The sequence below is a fragment of the Rhinopithecus roxellana genome, chromosome 16 (genome assembly GCF_007565055.1).
Source record: "Rhinopithecus roxellana isolate Shanxi Qingling chromosome 16, ASM756505v1, whole genome shotgun sequence".
NCBI lineage: Eukaryota > Metazoa > Chordata > Mammalia > Primates > Cercopithecidae > Rhinopithecus > Rhinopithecus roxellana.
The window spans coordinates 23,752,560-23,772,466 of NC_044564.1; the positions used below are offsets into that span (position 1 = coordinate 23,752,560).

Consider the following 19,907-nt stretch of genomic DNA (forward strand, 5'->3'; position numbering starts at 1 on the left):
GGTCACAACAATTTAATAAGTCTCTAAGATGTTCCAATTTTTCCCTCATCTTCCTGTCTTCTTCTGAGCCCTCCACACTCGTCCAACCTCTGCCCGTTACCCAGTTCCAAAATCACTTTCACATTTTCAGGTATCTTTATAGCAATGCTTCACTCCTTGATACCAATTTTCTGTTTTAGTCTGTTCTCATACTGCTATAAAGAAACACCTGAGACTGCATACTGTATAAAGAAAAGAGATTTAATCAGCCCACAGTTCTGTAGGCTGTACAGGAAGCACGACAGCATCTGCTTCAGGAAACTTATGATCATGGCAGAAGGCCAAGGAGAAGCAGGCACATATTACATGGCCAGAGCAAGAGGAACAGAGAATGGGAGAAGATACCACACACCTTGAAAAAATAAGATCTCAAGAGAACTTACTCACTAACAGGAGAAAAGCACCAAGGGGATGGTGCTGACCTATTCATGAGAACTCCGCTCCCATGATCCAATCACCTACCACTAGGCCCCACCTCCGAAACTGGGGATTACAATTTGACATGAGATTTGGTAGAGACACAGATCCGAACCATATCAATACGCTTGTACATTTGTTATGAATAGGAAGATAAGTATGGAAAGATACACACCAAGTGGAGTGCTAACATTATTACCTTAATTGATAAGATCGAGACAGATGTGTACATATATTTTTTAAAGTTTTTAAATCCTTATACATCTTCTAATGGCTCGCATATTGCATTAGTCTGTTCTCACATTGCTATAAAGAACTACCTCAGACTGGGTAATTTATTTTAAAAAGAGGTTTCACTGGCTCACAGTTCCACAGGCTGTACAGGAAGCATGACATGGGATGCCTCAGGAAACTTATGATCATGGCGGAAGACGAAGGGGAAGCAGGCACATCTTACGTGGGTGGAGCAGGAGGCAGAGAAGGTGGGAGAGGTGCTACACATTTAAACAACGAGATCTCATGAGAACTCATTCACTGTCACAAGAACAGCAAGGGGGAAGCTCGCCCCCATGGTCCATCACCTCCCACCAGGCCCCTCCTCCAACATTAGGGATTACAATACAATTCAACATGAGATTTGGGAGGGGGACACAAATCCAAACCATATCACATATTAAAACAAGCAGGTGTTTTGAAAAATGGCTGGGTGTAGTGGCTCTGGCCTGTAATCCCAGCACTTTGGGAGGCTAAGGCAGATCACTTGAGGCCAGAAGTTCAAAACCAGCTGGGCCAACACGGCGAAACCCCATCTCTACTAAAAATACAAAAACTAGCCGGGCATGGTGGCACACACCTGTTGTCCCAGCTACTCAGGAGACTGAGGCGGGAGGATTGCTTGAACCTGGAAGGCAGAGGCTGTAGTAAGCCAAGATCACACCACTGCCCTCCAGCCTGGGTGAGAGAGCGAGACTCTGTCTTAAAAATAAAAAATAAAAAAACATTAAATATTTAAATAAGAAAGCACTATATTGCTCAATCAATATCAACGACTTCCTCAAGACTGTTAAAAAAATACCAGATTGAATAAACTTGATATTCATCTAATTATGAAGCTAATTTAAAAGAAATATTTAGGCCAGGTTCAGTAGCTTAAGCCTGTAATCGCAACATTTTGGGAGACTGAGGCAGGAGGAATGCTTGAGCACAGGAGCTCAAGACCAGCCTGAGCAACACAGGGAGATCCTGTCTCTACAAAAAAATTGAAAATTAGCTGGGCATGGTGGCACATGCCTGCAGTCTCAGCTTCTCTGGAGGCTGAGGTGGGAGGATTGCTTGAGCCTAGGAGGTCAAGGATGCAGTGAGCCATGATCGTGCTACTGTGCTCCAGCCTGGGCAACAGAGCAAGACCATGCCTCAAAAAAAGAAAATAAATAAATAAATAAATAAATAAATAGATTTTTTTAAAGTAGTATTTTCAGAGTCAAAGCTGGGAGGTACTTTAGCACACAATTCCTACCTCATCCATATTACTACTATAATATGTAAAAAACGAAAAGATGTGTGGAAAAGAACTATTCATTACAAAACACTGAGATTCTTATAAAACTCCAGCCAATATGAAAACCCTGGAAGTCAGGGCTAAAAAGAAAATGTCTGGGCAGCGCATTCTCCCCAAGATCCTTACAAGTAAAGACAGAAATAGGAAAATATACAAGAACTGTACCTAACCCTCAAAAAAATTTGTAACTTCAGCTCCTGAGTCTCTCTGACCTTGATACAGAACCAAAGCTACAACAGGCACCCTTGAGATTATGGGAAATAATCCTATTCACACTGATTCTGCAGCCAGTGACCTGGTTCCTCTGGCACAGGGAATGGCTAACTTGCCTTGTTCTAGTCAGTTCTATGCATGGAACAATTTCCAAAGCATTGTGGCACTAGTTCCCGTGTTTGTAACCCATCCATTTCAGAATCTAGAAGTAAAAAGGGGTGTCACCTCCCAAATACAATAACCACCATTTCTTATGTAAAACTTAACATTTTAAAAGATAGAAATGAAAAAAACAAGATAGGAATGATACATAATCACACTGCCCTGTATATATATGTATGCATATAGATGTGTATGTGTATTAGCATGGTTACAATAATTAATTTGCATATTCAGCTATATTTTTACATTTGTCAAATATTTGGACATAAAAATGGACTGTGACATCCAACTGACCAGTTGACTCAGCTGTTCTGACTGGCTAGCAAGATGTTGATGAAGGAGGAGCAAGAAAAAAAACAACTCTAACAAAGCTGAATATTCCGTCTGCACAGACAGATCTAGCTTTTTAAAACAGAATCCCTAAGACTAACTTTAAAAAGTATTTTTCAGGGCCAGTATGGCCCTCTGAGAATTATGAAAAAGCGTATCTGAGACCTTATGAACGCCCTTTTCTTGGAAAGAAAAGGCTAAAATCATAAATAAGATAAAAAAGGCTAAAATCAGGGACAAGATTTAACAAAACATAACCCATGAGGATGCAAACAAAAAAGTATCTGAGACAGATCTCAATCAATTTAGAGGTTACTTTTGCCAAGGTTAAGGACCATGGCCTGTGACACACCCTCAGGAAGTCCTGAGAACATGTGCCCAAGGTGATTGGGTTACAGATTGGTTTTATACATTTTAAGGCAAGGACAAAAATTGATACATGTTAAGTATACGTTGGTTTGGCCCGGAAAGGGGGCACATTGATACAGGAGTTATGAAGAAATTACTTAGGCAGATAGTAAGGGTACAGAAGTCCTTGGTAAGGTTTTGTTTTTAATAAGAAGCAGCCCCAAATCATTTTTTAACAAAGAACAGCCTGTAAAATCAAGCTGCAGACATAAATGCTGGCAGGTGTGCCAATCATGTTCAAAATAGTGGCTCCATCTTCCCTTCTCTGCCAGCCATGTGTATAGAAAGGAGCAAACAAAATGGCATCAGCCAAGGGGAATGTTCATTTGCACAAAAAGATTAGGGTGGGGTGGCCAGTACTAGTAAATGTCATACCTGATTGAACCAATTTGTGAGCCCTATGTAAATCAGACACTGCCTCCTTAAGACAAAAGGCGCCACCAGCCCACCTTTTGCTCTCAGAAGTCCCCTCTCTTCCACTAGAGAGAGAGAGCTGTTTTCCTTTCTCTTTTTCTCTTACCTATTAAACCTGCATTCCTAAACTCCTCGTATGTGTCCGTGTCCTAAATCTTCCTGGCACGAGATGACGGACCCCGGGTATTTACCCCAGACCATGTAGCCAATTCATATCAGGGGGCTCACTCAGGATACCAAGGTACAACATTCACCAAAATGGTGAGTAGAGGAGTGGACTCCAACTCTGTCCTTTCATTTTGGGGCTGTTGACCTCCATTTTAGAACTAAATAAAATCAATAATGGGCATCTGTTAGCCAGTTAAAAACACAGTTAGCACGGCTGCCTTTCTTAAGGACTCGGATGTGAGATTTACTGGGAAGAACACGGAGAATCCCCCAGCACCCATGGGTTGCTGGGCATGTTGGTCATGTTTGAACCAGCTTCCTTTCATGGAGGACTTAGCCATTGTGTGGTGCTGTAAGAAGTTATAGAGCAACTGAGGATTTCTGGCTGGGGCTACCTTCAGGTGTTATCCAAAGGCTTCTGGACTGATCCCAGCCTCCGACCACCTGATGGGGTGTTGGCAACAGGATCTCCAACTTTTCTATCATAACTTCCTCCTTTCCTGTCTGTGACTGTCATATCTCCTATTCTCTCTGTGTATGCTATATGAGGGAAGTTTTACAGTTCAGTTAAGTAATCTTGTTTGGCAAGATCAGGAAATGTTGTAGGGGATATAGCTCAAGGGAAGGTGTCTTTGTGATTTTTTAGAAACAGAGGGTTCCCCCCACAGTGAGCATCCCTGTCTGCCCTTGGTCTGAAGAGCATATGGCATTTGCAGGTCTCTCTCTGCCTTTGGTCTAGAGAGCAAATGCAACTTCCAGGTCACTCTGCCCTTGGTCTGGAGAGCACATGGCATTTCCAGGTCTCTCTCTGACCTAGGACTGGAGAGGACATGGCATGTCAAGGTCACTCTGCCCTTGGTCTGGAGAGCACATGGCATTTCAAGGTCAACAGCACCATCTAGTGGAATAGGGATCCTCTCCATGAGGCACATTGTCAGTCCTTTACCAAAAACAGCCTAGCTTCCCAATTCTCTTCCCTTTTTGAGCCTCTCTCCTACAAACCAGGCTTCATGCTGCTTCTGTAAAAGGGAAAATTCTGGCTTCAACAACTAGGAATAAAACATCCTCTGAAGCCAAATTTTATTCTTGATACTGCCCCATCAACATGAAAACAGTCATTTAGTCCCTACAATCCTTTTTTTTTTTTTTGAAACGGAGTCTCACTCTGTCACCCAGGCTGGAGTGCAATGGCGCAATCTCGGCTCAATGCAACCTCCGCCTCCTGGGTTCAAGTGATTCTCCTGCCTCAGCCTCCTCAGTAGCTGGGATTACAGACACAGGTGGATTACATGCTACCACGCCCAGCTAATTTTCGTATTTTTAGTATTGACAGGGTTTCACCATGTTGGTGAGGCTGGTCTCGAACTCCTCACCTCATGATCCACCTGCCTCGGCCTACCAAAGTGCTGGGATTACAGGCATGAGCCACCACACCCAGCCCCTATGATCTTTTAAGGAACCTATTCTGCCTCCAATCAGAATAGTACTTAATTAGTAAGGGGATTTTTAAGTTCAGAAGTTAACCAGAACCATTCTCTCAGGGTAAACACTTTAGCATGGACTGTAATAGGAGGATATAGAGCTCAAACCAGCACACTTTCTCTATTAAGGAGGGAAGTGCAACAGTTGCCCAAATGCAACTGTCACATAGTCTCTCCCAAGATCCATTTTTCAGAGAGCCAGGCAGGTCACACAAGTCAGGAAGTCAAAGGGAAATCACAGGCAGAGGACTTGAGTTGCATGAATGAGCGTGACTAATCCCAATCACTTAGTTCCTCTGGTTCCATGGCTGGGGGTCATACCTGCAACTACGGGTGGCACATTCAACAAGGTGCCAGGACCCGGAAACCATGGAGGGAAAACAGCAGGAGGGACGTCCTCACTGTTTTCCTCTCCACCCCAGGTCATACCAAAAGGAAGGTGAAAACAAGAGATGACTTTTTTATCACTTCTCTTTCTAGATGGGTAACAGATCATCTTCAGCTTGCACCCCTCTGGAGTACATTCTGAAGCACAAGGACTCCTTTGACTCTAATAATTTAAATAAAAATCAGCTCATTTTTTTTTTTTCACAAGGGCATGGCCTTACTAGACCTTTGCAGGTGTTACAAAATCAACCCAGCTCTTTTAGCAGTCATATCAGGTGGGCCTATAGCAAATGATTCTCCAAAGTTAGAGAAGTAACTTCCAGGGGAACAATCTAAGGATCTCCCTTATTCAGGGGCCCTTCAAGTTCCCTTTTCATTACAGTACTTTAGGCAAATAAAGGGAGACTTAGGCCAAGCCTCCAACGACCCTGATAGGTATATAGAAACTTCCTGAAATTTAACTCAGGTGTTTGACCTCTCATGAAGGGCTGTTATGCTGCTTCTAAGCCAAACCCCAACTGCAGCTGAAAAACAGGCAGTTCTGCAGGAGGCAGAGAATCTGGGAGACGTACAATGTATCTCCTACAATAAGCAAAAAGGGAAAAGAGAAAATAGAGAAGGTAAAGAAATAGAGGAAACACCATTGTCAATAGGAAGGGAAGTAGTACCTCTTAATAACTCTAATTGGAACCCCCAGACTTTTCTACGGTATTTTTCCTTCTTTTACAGCTTAAAATGGCTCCTATATGCTTTTATAATGTTCTTCCAACCTGGGAAAAGTGAATTTTCCAAACCTTAAAAATGCTTGGCTTAGAGGTGAGCTAGGGGGAAGGGAACTAGAAGCCTGACGTCCTGGCAAAAGGGTAAAATTTTCTTACCAGTCAGGCTTTTGGCTTCTCTCTCCCTGTCCAAACTGGCAAAAAGGATAAGGATTATTGTTTATATTTGTGCTAAAGTTTTAATTAATGAAAAAGGATTTGTGAGGTTGGTCTTAAACTGTAGACAATCTGGTGTGCTTCGTGTGTCTGTCTGTATGGTTCTGTCCAAAGAAAGGGTACTTTAGGTTAAGATGCAGACCCAGGACTCTATAAGCCTGCTGTTCAAGCCAGTTGAACAAAATGGTCAGTAACAAACTTGGCTACAGGTCTCCATCTTGTTTCATGTACCTGGAAACCTGACCTGTAACCATGTGGCAATACTTTGTGTTAGTCTCTGCCATTTTACAATGGTGGCTGTCTTCTTGTGCTAAGTCAGTTCCTGGGGGTGGGCCACAAAATCAGATAAGCCAGTTTATCAATCTAGGCAGGGCCAGTAGATCCATCAAGGACAGAGTTTACAAAATATCTTAAATACTGATCTTGAGCAGTTAAAGAAGGGTAAAATCTTGTAGCCTCCAGCTGTGTAACTCCTAAGCCATGGTTTCTCATCCTGTGGCTAGTTTCTTGGTCTGGTCCCCAGGCAAGAGGGAAGTATATCTTAGGAAGGGGCTGTTACCACCTTTGTTTTGGACTATAAACTGTAAACCAGACACCTCCCAAAGTTGGTTCAGTCTTTGCCTGGGGATGAGCGAGGACAGCTTAGGGGCTAAAAAAAAATAGAGTTGGTTGGGTCTGATCTCTTTCCCTGTGTCAGTCACAATTTTGCAATAAGAGTTTCAAAAGTTGCTTATCATCCCTTTGAAAATACCTCATACCTGGCAGATGTGGTGGCTCATGCCTGTAATCCCAGCACTTTGGGAGGCAGAGATCACCTGAGGTCAGGAGTTTGAGACTAGCCTGACCAACATGGTGAAATCCGATCTCTACTAAAACAACAAAAATTAGCTGTGTGTGGTGGCGGGCACCTGTAGTCCCAGCTACTTGGGAGGCTGAGGCAGGAGAATCACTGGAACCCAGGAGGTGGGAGTTGCAGTGAGCTGAGATGATGCCATTGCACGCCAGCCTGGGCGACAGAGTGAGACTCCATCTCAAAAAAACAAAAAAAAAAAAAAGAAAAGAAAAAAAGAAGAAAAAAGAAAATACCTTGTATACTGGTGGTTAAGTCTTAACCTAAATAAGGCTTGTTGGTCTCACCTGTGAGGTTACTTTTCGTGACGTTCAAAAGCTGAAAATCTTAACTGCTCAGCGTGGCTAAAGTTTAGTAACAAGGGATTTAAAAGGATTTTCTTAAAGAGTGTTCAGCTTAATTAAAAGTGGACATCCCAGTTATAGGTATACTTAAAAGGCTATTATGTTTTTCTCTTCTTGGATCATATTTTTCTGGAAAAAGGCTTTTTTCTTTTTAGTTGACTGAATTATTTTTCTCTATTTTTTGTCTTGCCACTCTTAATGTACGTATGACAGACCCTAAGATAACTTCTGGTAGCCTGGGACTCCTTGGGAAAAACAGAGGAGGCACTAGAGACCCTGTTTTGAGGGAAAAAAAAAAACAACTGTTTTCCTCATGAAACCCTAGAAATTAAAAGCAGATCATTTCCTCTCAAACTCAAGGGCTCTGTTTTGCATTGTGTTACCTGATAGTTTTGAGTTTTGGGGATGTCAAATTACTTCACATTATGAGAGAGATTTGGTGTGTAATAACTAGGTAGGAAGTATACTTTAAGGGACGGCTAATAGTAGTTATGGAGGGATACTTAACTTTTTGCACATCTGAATCAGAGAAGCCATGCTCTTGGCCACCTAAAAGATACGGAAACATTCCCACCCCCTACTGAGAGATGAGACTCCCATGAGGGATGGGCCAATTACAAAATAAGCCATTTGGCTTTGGGTTGCCTTGAAATGAAATGCACAGTAGAAGCACTGCACTGTGTTCTTCCACAGTATCTCTCTCCTTTGGGGGATCCAAGATCCAGTATAAAATGGCACCATTAATTTTGCGGCTCTGTCTTTGCCTTCAGCTGTGCCTGCTTCTTAGGCCCTAAAAGGCATGCTATCCTGGTGCTGTTCCCCAAAGGCTCCATCCTGAAACCAGTAATCCAATTAAGAAACTGGCAGGCCGAACGTGGTGGCTCATGCCTGTAATCCCAGCACTTTGGGAGGCCAAGGTGGGCGGATCACCTGAGGTTGGGAGTTCAAGACCATCCTGACCAACATGGAGAAACCCTATCTCTACTAAAAATATAAAAAAGTAGCCAGGCATGGTGGTGCATGCCTGTAATCCCAGCTACTCAGAAGGCTGAGGCAGGAGAATCGCTTGAACCCAGGAGGCGAAGGTTGCGGTGAGCCGAGATCGCGTCATTGCACGCCAGCCTAGGCAACAAGAGTGAAACTCCATCTAAAAACACAGAAGAAAAGAAACTGGCAAATGAAAAATATTACAAGTGCTGAATCTTCTATTTGTGTCGCTATATACGTGTTGTGTGTAATGTCTATAAAAAGAGCTCTAATTGATTGGCTTAAAGAAAAATAAGCACTTAAACATTTTTTAGTTCACATGACTGTAATCTTTAAGAAATAAAAACAGTCTGAAGGAATATTGGTAAAATGCAATGTAAGTGTCGTCAAAATGCAACTAGATGGTCTAAATCATACAACTTAGATACTAGGTTTGCTAAATGTTCCAAATTGCCTGCTTTACAGATAGGTAAGTCCTGGGACACATGAAAGTTAGATGCTGAAGAGACACCTGATCTGCACTTCTGTCTGGGTCCTAGGCTCCACACCTGGTACATAATTAAAATCACTTACTAAACATGTTTTTCACCAAAAGTAAAAGTTGCTAAGAGTTAACAGGGCAACACATATTTGTGGTCACCAAACAGTTACATGCAAGGCATATAAAAACAGTAAAATGTGTTTTTTAGTAAAAGATTATAAGAATGCATGGAAATGTAAATTTTGCCCAGGGATGAGGGATTATCTTAAATTTGATAAGATAAAGCTAGAGGTTTAAGCAAGTTACAGAAAGACTGTAAAAATCTTGCAAACAATGTGTAAACATTAAATTCAAAAGGGCATTATACGGTCTTTTCATAAATTGAATATTGAAATAAAAGCATAGCAAGGTTGTCTAAAGATGCTAATCTGCCCTTTATTAAAAGGGTTTACAAAAGGTTTGTAAAGATTTCACCTCATGGTCAAATTGGTTAAAATTAGATGGAATCATCTATAAGGTTTCATTTAAACAAATTGGGGTTAACATTAATAAACTAATGCAAGGGTAAATTTTGGCTTTGAATAGGATTTTCATGTAATAGTAAAGGTTAATAAAAGGTTTTTGCCTTTTGAGTCATTTTGGCAAATAAGTAATTTACAGCAACCTGAAATTCTATTTCATAACGTCAAGTATTTTAAACCTCTGACACTTAATGGGTGTCCCAAAATCAAACTTCAAGTTTCAGAATTGTCTTTCCTGATGCCTGGCTTTCTGGATGGTTCAGAGGGCCCTTGAAAAATCCAGAGAAGAGGTAAAAAGGATTATTTGGCATGTTTAGTCACGTAAGATTGCCAAAATGATGTCCAATCTTCTTTAAGTTATATTTTGGTGAATACTAATATATGTTCCAAAATTGCATATGACTTCTAAAATTCTAATGTCTAAGTATATGCTATCAATTGTAATTATGGTTAGAGTTATTGTAAATCACAGAGATAACTAAACTTCTTTGTCAGTCATGTTTTTAACTATAACTACTCTGAAAATTTTGTCATTTTCAGACAATTGTTGTCTTGCTTTGTTCTTTCTCAAAAGAGGGTTTATAATAAAGCTATAGGACTTTAACAGGTGTTCTCAAATGTGGGTTTTTAATAGCTTTCAAGATCATAACATGGAATAAAAAAAAAAGTGCAGGACTACGAAGAACTAAACTGTTCATGCATATCAAGCAAAGTAAGAGTTAACTTACTGGAATGCACTCACAAAGCTAAAGCAACCTTTCTGACTTTTGCTTGGAATATTGCTCATCCTTGTTTTTTCAGAGTCAATGAAACTTATTTTGAACTATTTATGGCCTTTAATAATTAAGTAAGGTATACTCTTGTGAACAAAATTTGGAGCATGTTTGTTTCTCTCTGCCTAGTTCCTCTAGAATTTGGAAACTATTTCAGGAGTCAATCTAGACTTGCAAAGCCAATAAAAGCCCCATGAGAAGAAATGGCCCCATACCCTTACCTACACACTCCCCATACAAGGTTCCTGACCTGTAGTCAGCAAAGAATGTCACTTTCTAACAGATCCAGGAGCTCCACATTTATCTTGGGACCTTAAAAGGAGGGGATCACCCAACTCACAGGTATTTGAGGATATAAACCCATGGCTGGACTCAGCTCTAAGAGGTTTTATCTAAAATTCCTTGTGGGGCCGGGCGCGGTGGCTCAAGCCTGTAATCCCAGCACTTTGGGAGGCCGAGACGGGCGGATCACGAGGTCAGGAGATCGAGACCATCCTGGCTAACACGGTGAAACCCCGTCTCTACTAAAAAATACAAAATTTAGCCGGGCGAGGTGGCAGGCGCCTGTAGTCCCAGCTACTCGGGAGGCTGAGGCAGGAGAATGGCGTGAACCCGGGAGGCGGAGCTTGCAGTGAGCTGAGATCCGGCCACAGCACTCCAGCCTGGGCGGCAGAGCGAGACTCCGTCTCAAAAAAAAAAAATAAAAAATAAAAAATAAATAAATAAATAAAATTCCTTGTGGAACAGAGTTCCATCAAAGCCAATTCAAAAGGCCTATGTAGAAATTATTCTTTCTGTACCTTATGCAAATTATCAGGCCAAGTATAAGACTAAAGTTTATCATACAAACAACACGGTCCTATCATAATTTGTTTTTGCCTAAAATAAAGCCTGGAGAGAGAAAAATTATGCTCCAAAGCTTATCATCCATTTGTCACTAAATTCTTGTCTCAACGATTATTTTTTAAGTTTTTTGACTACATTTTAGAGTAATCCTGTTTATTCCTGTGAATCAAGTGGTGACCTCCTGAGGCTTGGAAGAAACAAAAAGGGATGGGTAATGTAAAAAGCTGGATCAATATGCTAGTTCTGGGCAATTATCCTGCAACATCTGCCAGGTAATGAAAGTGAAGAGGGTGCCCATAACCCAGATGTTTCTTTGTTTGGGAAAATGAAACCAGGGAACTTCACAGATCCCCAAAGGGAAATTCTACATATTGGCAAGTAAAATTTTAGATGGAAATTATCTACTACACCACACTTGCAGGAATTGCTATACTCACTCTACTATTTGCAGTAAGACTATAGATGGTAGCATCTTCTAACTGGAATATCAAACAGAGAATTTCCATTGCTATAGTATTTTGCTTAATTATTATCCTAATAGCAGAGATAATAGTTCCCAACAAAAAGGAAGCATGAAAGTTTTACTATCACTGAGTCTGCCAGAACTTCTTACTGGGTTTGGTAATATATCACACCCTGGCTATGCAAAGAAGGTTATAAAGGAAAGAGTTTTTTATATAAGAAAGCATCTTATGGCCGGGTGCGGTGTTTCCTTCTCTGCCAGCCATGTGTACAGTAAGGAGCAGACAAGATGGCACCAGCCAAGGGGAAAGTTCATTTGCATAATAAGATTAGGGTGGGGTGGCCAGTGTTCCCCACGTGCTATGTAAACATCATACCTGATTGAACCAATCTGTGAGCCCTATGTAAATCAGACACCGCCTCCTCAAGACTGACTAAAATCCAGCACATCTGCCACCAGTTGGCTTTTTCCTCTTGGAAGTCCCCTCTCTCACACTAGAGAGATAACTGTTTTCCTTTCTCTTTGTTTCTCTTTCTCTTGCCTATTAAATTCTGCTCCTAAACTCGTGTGTATCTGTGTCCTAAATTTTCCTGGTGCAAGATGACAAACCCCAGGTATTTACCCCAGACAACACAGATTCTTCAACATCTCAAAGTGGGACAGGGGTGGGAGGACCTTCCAGGTCATAAGTGGATTGAAAGATTTCCTGGTTGACAAATGGCTGGAAGTTAAGCCCTGCCTGAGGAGGTGAATTCAGCATAAAGAAAATGTTTGAGTTCAGATAAGGGAGCTGTGAAAGCCAAGATTGTCATCATGTAGATGAAATCCCCAGGTAGCAGGCTTCAGAGAGAATAGGAGATGAATGTCTCTTATCAGACCTTAAGAGATGTCAGATCTAGTAGGGTCTACATGTAGTAGGATGCTACAAAGAGTCATGTTTTGTCAGTCTTAAGATCTCTATTTTAATGTTAATGCTGGTCAGTTGTGTCTAAACTCCAAAGGGAACACTGTATGATGAGGCATATCAGATGCCCCTTCTCATGCCCTGAAGTAGTTTTTCAGATTTCTTTGGGTTTCCCTTGGCCAAGGGGGAGGTCCATTCAGCCGGCTGGAGGGTTTAGAGTTTTATTTTATTGTTTTTTTTTTTTTTTCTTTGAGACAGAATCTCGCTGTGTCGCCCAGACTGGAGTGCAGTGGCATGATCTCAGTTCACTGCAACCTCCACATCTAGGGCTTAAGCAATCCTCCCTCCTCAGCCTCCCAAGTAGCTGGGAATACAGGCATGTGTCACCATATCCAGCTAATTTTTTTTTTTTTTTTTAATAGAGATGGGGTTTCATCATGTTAGACCAGGCTGGTCTTGAACTCCTGGCCTCAAGTGATCTCTGCCCACCTCGGCCTCCCAAAGTGCTGGGATTATAGGCATGAGCCAGCATGCCCAGCGTAGAATTTTATTTTCAGATTATAGAGAGTTTTTTTTAACAGTTGCAAACTAGCAGGATTTGAGAAAAGCTGTGGCAAGAGCCCAAAGTGAAGCTCGGGGTTGGAAGAACATTCTTGCTAAATAAATCAGGGGGATTCTCTTTGGATGCAATGAGGTGCAACACCCAGAGAACAACTTGGCAGAATTTGAGAACAACTGTCTTGCAAGACATAGGACATAGTAGTTGGTTGCACTAGTGGCAGACCATTTTCTAGTGTACCAAAGGAAGCTACACAGAGCTGACACATACTCTAGGAGGAAGCAGGACTATTCTAGTGCAAGGGAACGATGTGGCCACACCAGATCTTAACTTGGCATAGCATCTTAGCCAACTACAAATAATATCCTCCACAAAGAAAAGTTTCTCTAAAAGGGTTATTTGCAGCCAGGACTTCCTCCTCATTGTCCTGAGGCACTTAACTGGCAATCTGAGCTCTTTTTGTTAAAATCTAAGAGGAGCCTTCTTGCTACAACAAAAGTACCTTAGGAAAAGTAAATAAATAAAATCTAAGAGGAGGCTTCTAATAGGAAACAGAAAGTGAGATCATCTAAGAATACTCAGTATGTTTGAGGTGGGAGGAAGGGAACCCCCATATGAAGGAATATCTTATTATTCATGGGAGGAAAAAATATTTTATTGTTTTGAAGACCAAGAAAAGATTATAAAACAATGTAAGAACGTAGGACTCAAAGGTAAAGAAACACTTTTAAACTTTTGTGTTACCAAAATAAATTTTAATCAGCATTGGTTTCACAGCTTCTAAATTTTAAAAACAGGGGGGTCACAGAAGCAAAAGATGAAAAGCAGAAGACTAAGGAACACTGCTGAGAGGCAGATAAAAATCAAAAGGAAGCTCCCTGAGAAAGAACATTAACTTAAACATGAGAAAAAGTATAAAAATGTACTAGAAGCAGCAATAGAGGAGTCAACTTTCAAGAAAACTGGTGATTTTATAATTTTTAAAGGAGAGAAATAGGAAGATATAATGAGAGTTAGCAGAGCTCTAACACACCGATTTTGGAGTTACTGAAAATGATATAGGAACAAATGGAAAAGAAGTAGTATTCAAAAATAAAGGCCAGTAGGACTGGTAATCCTATAATCACTCCACAGGTTCTTCCTGTCCACTGCACAGACAAAACCAGTTCACCAAGACCATGGCATTGCAGTAAAGAAAGAGTTTAACAGATGCAGGTCCAGCCATCCACACAGGAGATGGAGTTATTACTAAAATCAACCTCTCTGAAGACTCAGAATTTAGGGTTTTTCAAGGATAGTTTGGTGGGCAGATCTATCTTTATTTTTATTTTATGTATTTTATTGTTTGTTTGTTTGTTTGTTTGTTTGTTTGTTTGTTTGTTTGAGACAGACTGTCACCCAGGCTAGAGTGCAGTGGCCGATCTGGCCTCACTGCAACCTCCACCTCCCGGGTTCAAGCAGTTCTCCTGCCTCAGCCTCCTGAGTAGCTGGGACTATAGGCTTTTAGTAAAGACAGGGTTTCACCATGTTGGCCAGGCTGGTCTTGAACTCCTGACCTCAAATGGTCCACCCACCTCGGCCTCCCAAAGTGCTGGTATTAGAGGCATGAGCCACTGCACCTGGCCAGATCGATCTTCATTGACATAAAAAGTTGTCCAGGCCAGGCATGGTGGCTCATGCCTATAATTCCAGCAATTTGGGAAGCCAAGGAAGGAGGATCACTTCAGCCCAGGGGTTCGAGACCAGCCAAAGCAACATAATGAGACTCTGTCTCTACAAAAAATACAAAAATTAGCTGGGCATGGTGGCACAGGCCTGTAGTCCTGGCTGCTGAGTAGACTAAGTTGGAAGGATTGCTTGAGCCTGGGAAGTGGAGGCTACAGTGGTCTGTGATCACGCCACTGCACTCCAGCCTTGGCAACAGAGTGAAATCCTGTCTCAAAATAAAACAGAAAATAAAAGTTGTCCAAAGCTAAGTGAAAAATCAAGAAAAGCACATATATGATTTATGTTTTATATATGTTTGTTGATATGTATAGAAAGCTGTCAGATAAGATAAGGGAGCTAAACTTTTCTGCATGATAAATAATAAGAAGTATATATTTACTGAGTGCTTCTATTGGCAAGGTCCCATCCTAAGTGTGTTATATGTGTTTTGTCATTTATTCCTTATTAGGAATATTAGTACCTATAAGATAGGTACTAATATTATCTCCATTTTATAGGTGAGAAACATGAGGAACAGATTAAATAAATTCCAGGTCACAACTAAGTTACTATATGTCAATAAAACACAGCTTCTAAATCACTGAGACAGAGCAATTCCAAAAGACATTAACTCAATTTTTTTAGAAAACAGAATCCAACATCTTGCTCTAAGAGACTTGCTTAAAATCATGAAACATAGAAAAACAAAGATAAAGGATTTTAAGATTAGTTACATCTATGAAACAAGGAAAATAAGGGTCCTTATCAAGGCACTAGAGAAAATTTTTTGAATGAAAATAAAAGAGAAAATTTAGTCAGGACACTAATATGGAAAGAAATGCCTATTACATTTTTTTTTAATTAAGTTTTGTTTTTGTTTTTGTGTTTTGTTTTGTTTTGTTTTTTGAGATAGCGTCTCACTCTGTTGCCCAGGCTGGAGTGCAGTGGTGTGATCATGCCTCACTGCAGTCTTCACTTTCCAGGCTCAAGTGATCCTCCCATCTCAGCCTCCTGAGTAGCTGGGACTACAGGTACCTGCCAAAACAGATCCAGCTTTTTTTTTTTTTTTTTTAAAAGACAGCGTCTCAATATGCTTACCAGGCTGGTCTGGAACTCCTGGGTTCAAGCAATCCCACCTTGGCTTCCCAAAGTGCTGGGATTATAGGTGTAAACCACACTGCCTGGCCAAAACTCTGTATCTTTTTCCCCTAAGGCTGGTCACCCACTTAATTGATTTCAGATCTAATGAACAAAAGCAAAAACAAAAACAAACACTGCTACAATTTTTAAAAACACTGTTGTAGAGTGTGTAATTTACGATTTACAGATTAAAACTCAGAAAGGCTAAGTACCCCAAGTCTGGCTTAATTAAACAGTGCAGTATGAAATTGAAACATATTCAAAAGCCCATAATTTTTGAAGTCCACAGCTCTTTCCCTGCAGTACTGATACCAAATTCACACTGACTGAAATAACTAATGCTCCAATTTATGCTCACATGAACTAAGTAAAAAAAAAAAAAAAAAAATGAATAAATTTTATTAAAATATGGTGGTATGGATAGAATAGTAAGTAAAACTAAACTTGCAAAGCAGCCATATATCTTTAGTTTCATTCATTCACAAACATTTCTCAAAACTCTTAGATATCACTGCTGGGCTTCCACTTTACTTCACAGCGACTTATCACAACTTAAAAAGAATACAGATGAAATATACATAAATATGCTACCCTGTCCTTGAAAAAAATAACTTAATTTCTCCAAGAATCAATAAAATGTACTCCCTATAAGGTCTCTCTCAAACCAAAAGACAAACAAGTACTTACGTCAAACCTCAACTAACAAAAACAATGACTAATTATAAAGTAAACATAGTTCAGGTTATAACTGAGCATGTACAAGTGTTCAAGTGTATCTTTTTAAATGTTTTCTAAATAAATAAACCTCAATTGGAATAGAGTTTACATTAATACACAGATTTCTATGGTTACTGTTTATCAGAAATAACCCAAGTTTGATTATACACAGATAGGACAAGGTCATTCTAGCTACCCATCTACCTAATTCCTACATTAGGCAACTGACTCTTACAGTCTATAGTGAAGTGTAAAGGAAAACTAGGATGTTACCCAATTAACTCAACTTAATGCTTTAACTTTACCTAGAACTAAAACCGTTAAAGTATGCCTCTATTTTTTTTTTCTTCTCTTTTTTTTTGAAACAGAGTCTCACTGTCCCCCAGGCTGGGCTAGAGCACAGTGGTGTGATCACGGCTCACTGCAGCCTCAACCTCCCAGGCTCAAGCAATCCTCCCACCTCAGCCTTCCAAAAAGCTGGGACTGCAGGCATGCACCACCACACCCAGCTAATTTTTATATTTTTTGTAGAGATAGGGTTTCATCATGTTGCCCAGGCTGGTCTCAAAATCCTGGGATCAAGCTATGCACATGCCTCAGCCTTCCAAAGTGCTGGGATTACAGGTGTGAGCCACTGCACCTGGCCAGAAGATGATTCTCAGTGAAGATGATTCTTAGTGAAGTTAAGAAATTTACTTATAGATACAATTTTAGTCACTACCTAGTGAGATTCAAAACAGAGTTCTCTGGAATCCCAAATTTTCCATTATACCACACTCCCTCCCAAGAAAAAAAAGGGACTTCATTAAATGCCCTTTATTTATTTTTTATTAAAATATTAAACTAGAGCCATAATGAACTCTCCAGTCTATGAAACACCTGCTATAATGCTGTCCATGAATATATCCTAAGCAAACAGAAACCACAGCTATAGTGGGACTCTGATTCACAGCCAACAATGCATAAGAGCCATCTTTCCCTAAATACTTCCATTTAAAAAAAAAGATTTTATTCATGTTCCAAAGTACTACCCTGTATAATTAATTTGGTATTGTATAGTTAAGAGTAAAGCAAAAAAAGTAAATTCAGCTTTTCAGTATGTAAAAGGACAAACTTCGGTAGGCCAGTGCCCTCATTTGTAAAATGAGGATAACAAGGTTATTACAAGAATTAAATGATTAATCCTTACCTGCTTATTAACAAAAGCTTGGCAAAGAGTAAAGACTCACTAAATGCTAGCTTCAGTATTTCACTGATTCTAAGATGGTGAGACATTGTCTTTTTTTTTTTTTTTTTTTGAGATAGTCTTACTCTGTCACCCAGGCTGGAGTGCAGTGGTGCAATCTTTATTCACTGCAACCTCTGCCTCCCAAGGTCAAGCAATTCTGCCTCAGCCTCCAGAGTAGTTGGGAATCCAGGCATACACCACCACACCCAGTTAATTTTAGTATTTTTAGTAGAGACAGGGTTTCACCATGTTGGCCATGCTGGTCTCAAACTCCTAACCTCAAGTGATCCACACGCCTCGGCCTCCCAAAGTGCTGGGATTACGTGTGTGAGCCACTACACCTGGCCTATTTTCTCATATTTAACCACTCTGAAATTGAAATGAATCTTACAATCAATGACATGTCATAGAGCAATCAACTGTGTGTGTGTGTGTGTGTATATATATATATATATTTTTTTTTTTTTTTTTTTTTTTTTGAAACAGGGTCTTGCTCTGTCCTCCAGACTGGAGTGCAGTGGCGGATCTCAGCTCACTGCAACCTCCACCTCCCGGGTTAAGCAATCCTCCCACCTCAGGCTCCCAAGTATTAGGGACTACAGGCATGTGCCACCATGCCTGACTAATTTTTGTGGAGACAGGGTTTTGCCATTTTGCCCAGACTGGTCTTGAACCCCTGGACTCAAGTGATCTATCCGTCTTGGCCTCCCAATAGTGCTGAGATTACAGGCATGAGCCACTGTGCCAAGCAATAGTTTTTTTTAAATGATAAATAAAAGAATGATGCCTCTTATAATCCATGGCATCGTATAGTGGATGAAATGGAGTTTATTATAATGATGATGCTGAGTATATGTTTATCCTGTCACCATGCCACCACACAACAGATCCACAAAGAACAGACCAAATCTACTCTAACCCTGATCTCCCGAGTCATGTTTCCAACCTTAACACGTGGACTGCCAACTCTTCAAATTCAACACATCCAACACCCAAAACATCTCCCCAGAAGCTGTTATTCTTTCTTTCTTTGCTTCCTATCCCAATTAATGAGTGACATCATAATGGAAAACTTGACTTTTTCTACAGTTCTTCCCTGTCCCTCAGTTGAAATTTCTATAATCCATTATATTTTTCTGTTTTAGAAATTATCCATTTGTGTCTTGTATCATGCTTAGCTGTACACATGGTTGTCACCCCTTCTTTGCCCTCAATTTCTTGAGGGCAAGGCCCACTTCTTACTCATTTTTATATACCCAGGGTGACTAGTTCAATGCCTCACCCATAGTTAAGTGCTCAATAAATGTTTATGGAACTGATCACATCCTGTTTGTTTATAAGTTTCAAAACAGTTAAGTCTCTACAAACAAGAGATAAAAAGGACTGAGAGTAAAAGTTACTATACAATAGAATTTCAAACACATGACCTTAGAGTTTAATTATCATCAACTTTATGAAGGTACATGGGGCAGATATTAACACTTCCATTTTAAAATTGTGGCTTGGTAGTCAAGAGGTTTGCCAAAAGCTTTCACTGGTAGAAGAAGAATTCAAACAAATCTAAGTACAAACCCAGTGCTTTCAGTTTATAAACTTCTATACTTCTGCCCCTTCCTTGGTCTTATTCCTGCCAACTTTCCACCTTATGTTGCCTACAAGGCCCTATAGTTTTGTTTTTTTGTTGTTTTGTTTTTTGAGACGGAGTTTCACTCTTTCACCCAGGCTGGAGTGAGATGGTACAATCTTGGCTCACTGAAACCTCCACCCCCTGGGTTCAAGAGATTCTCCTGTCTCAGCAGGATCCCAAGTAGCTGGGATTATAGGCACCCACCACCATGCCCGGCTATTTTTATTTTTTTATTTTTAATAGAGACG

General features: G+C 40.4%; 1 protein-coding gene across 3 annotated transcripts in view; it reads right to left on the reverse strand.

The window, feature by feature from the left end:
* Window positions 1–19,907, reverse strand: part of UNC13B (unc-13 homolog B) — a 229,891-nt gene that overhangs the window by 193,886 nt on the left and 16,098 nt on the right. The gene's annotated exons all lie outside the window — the stretch shown is intronic.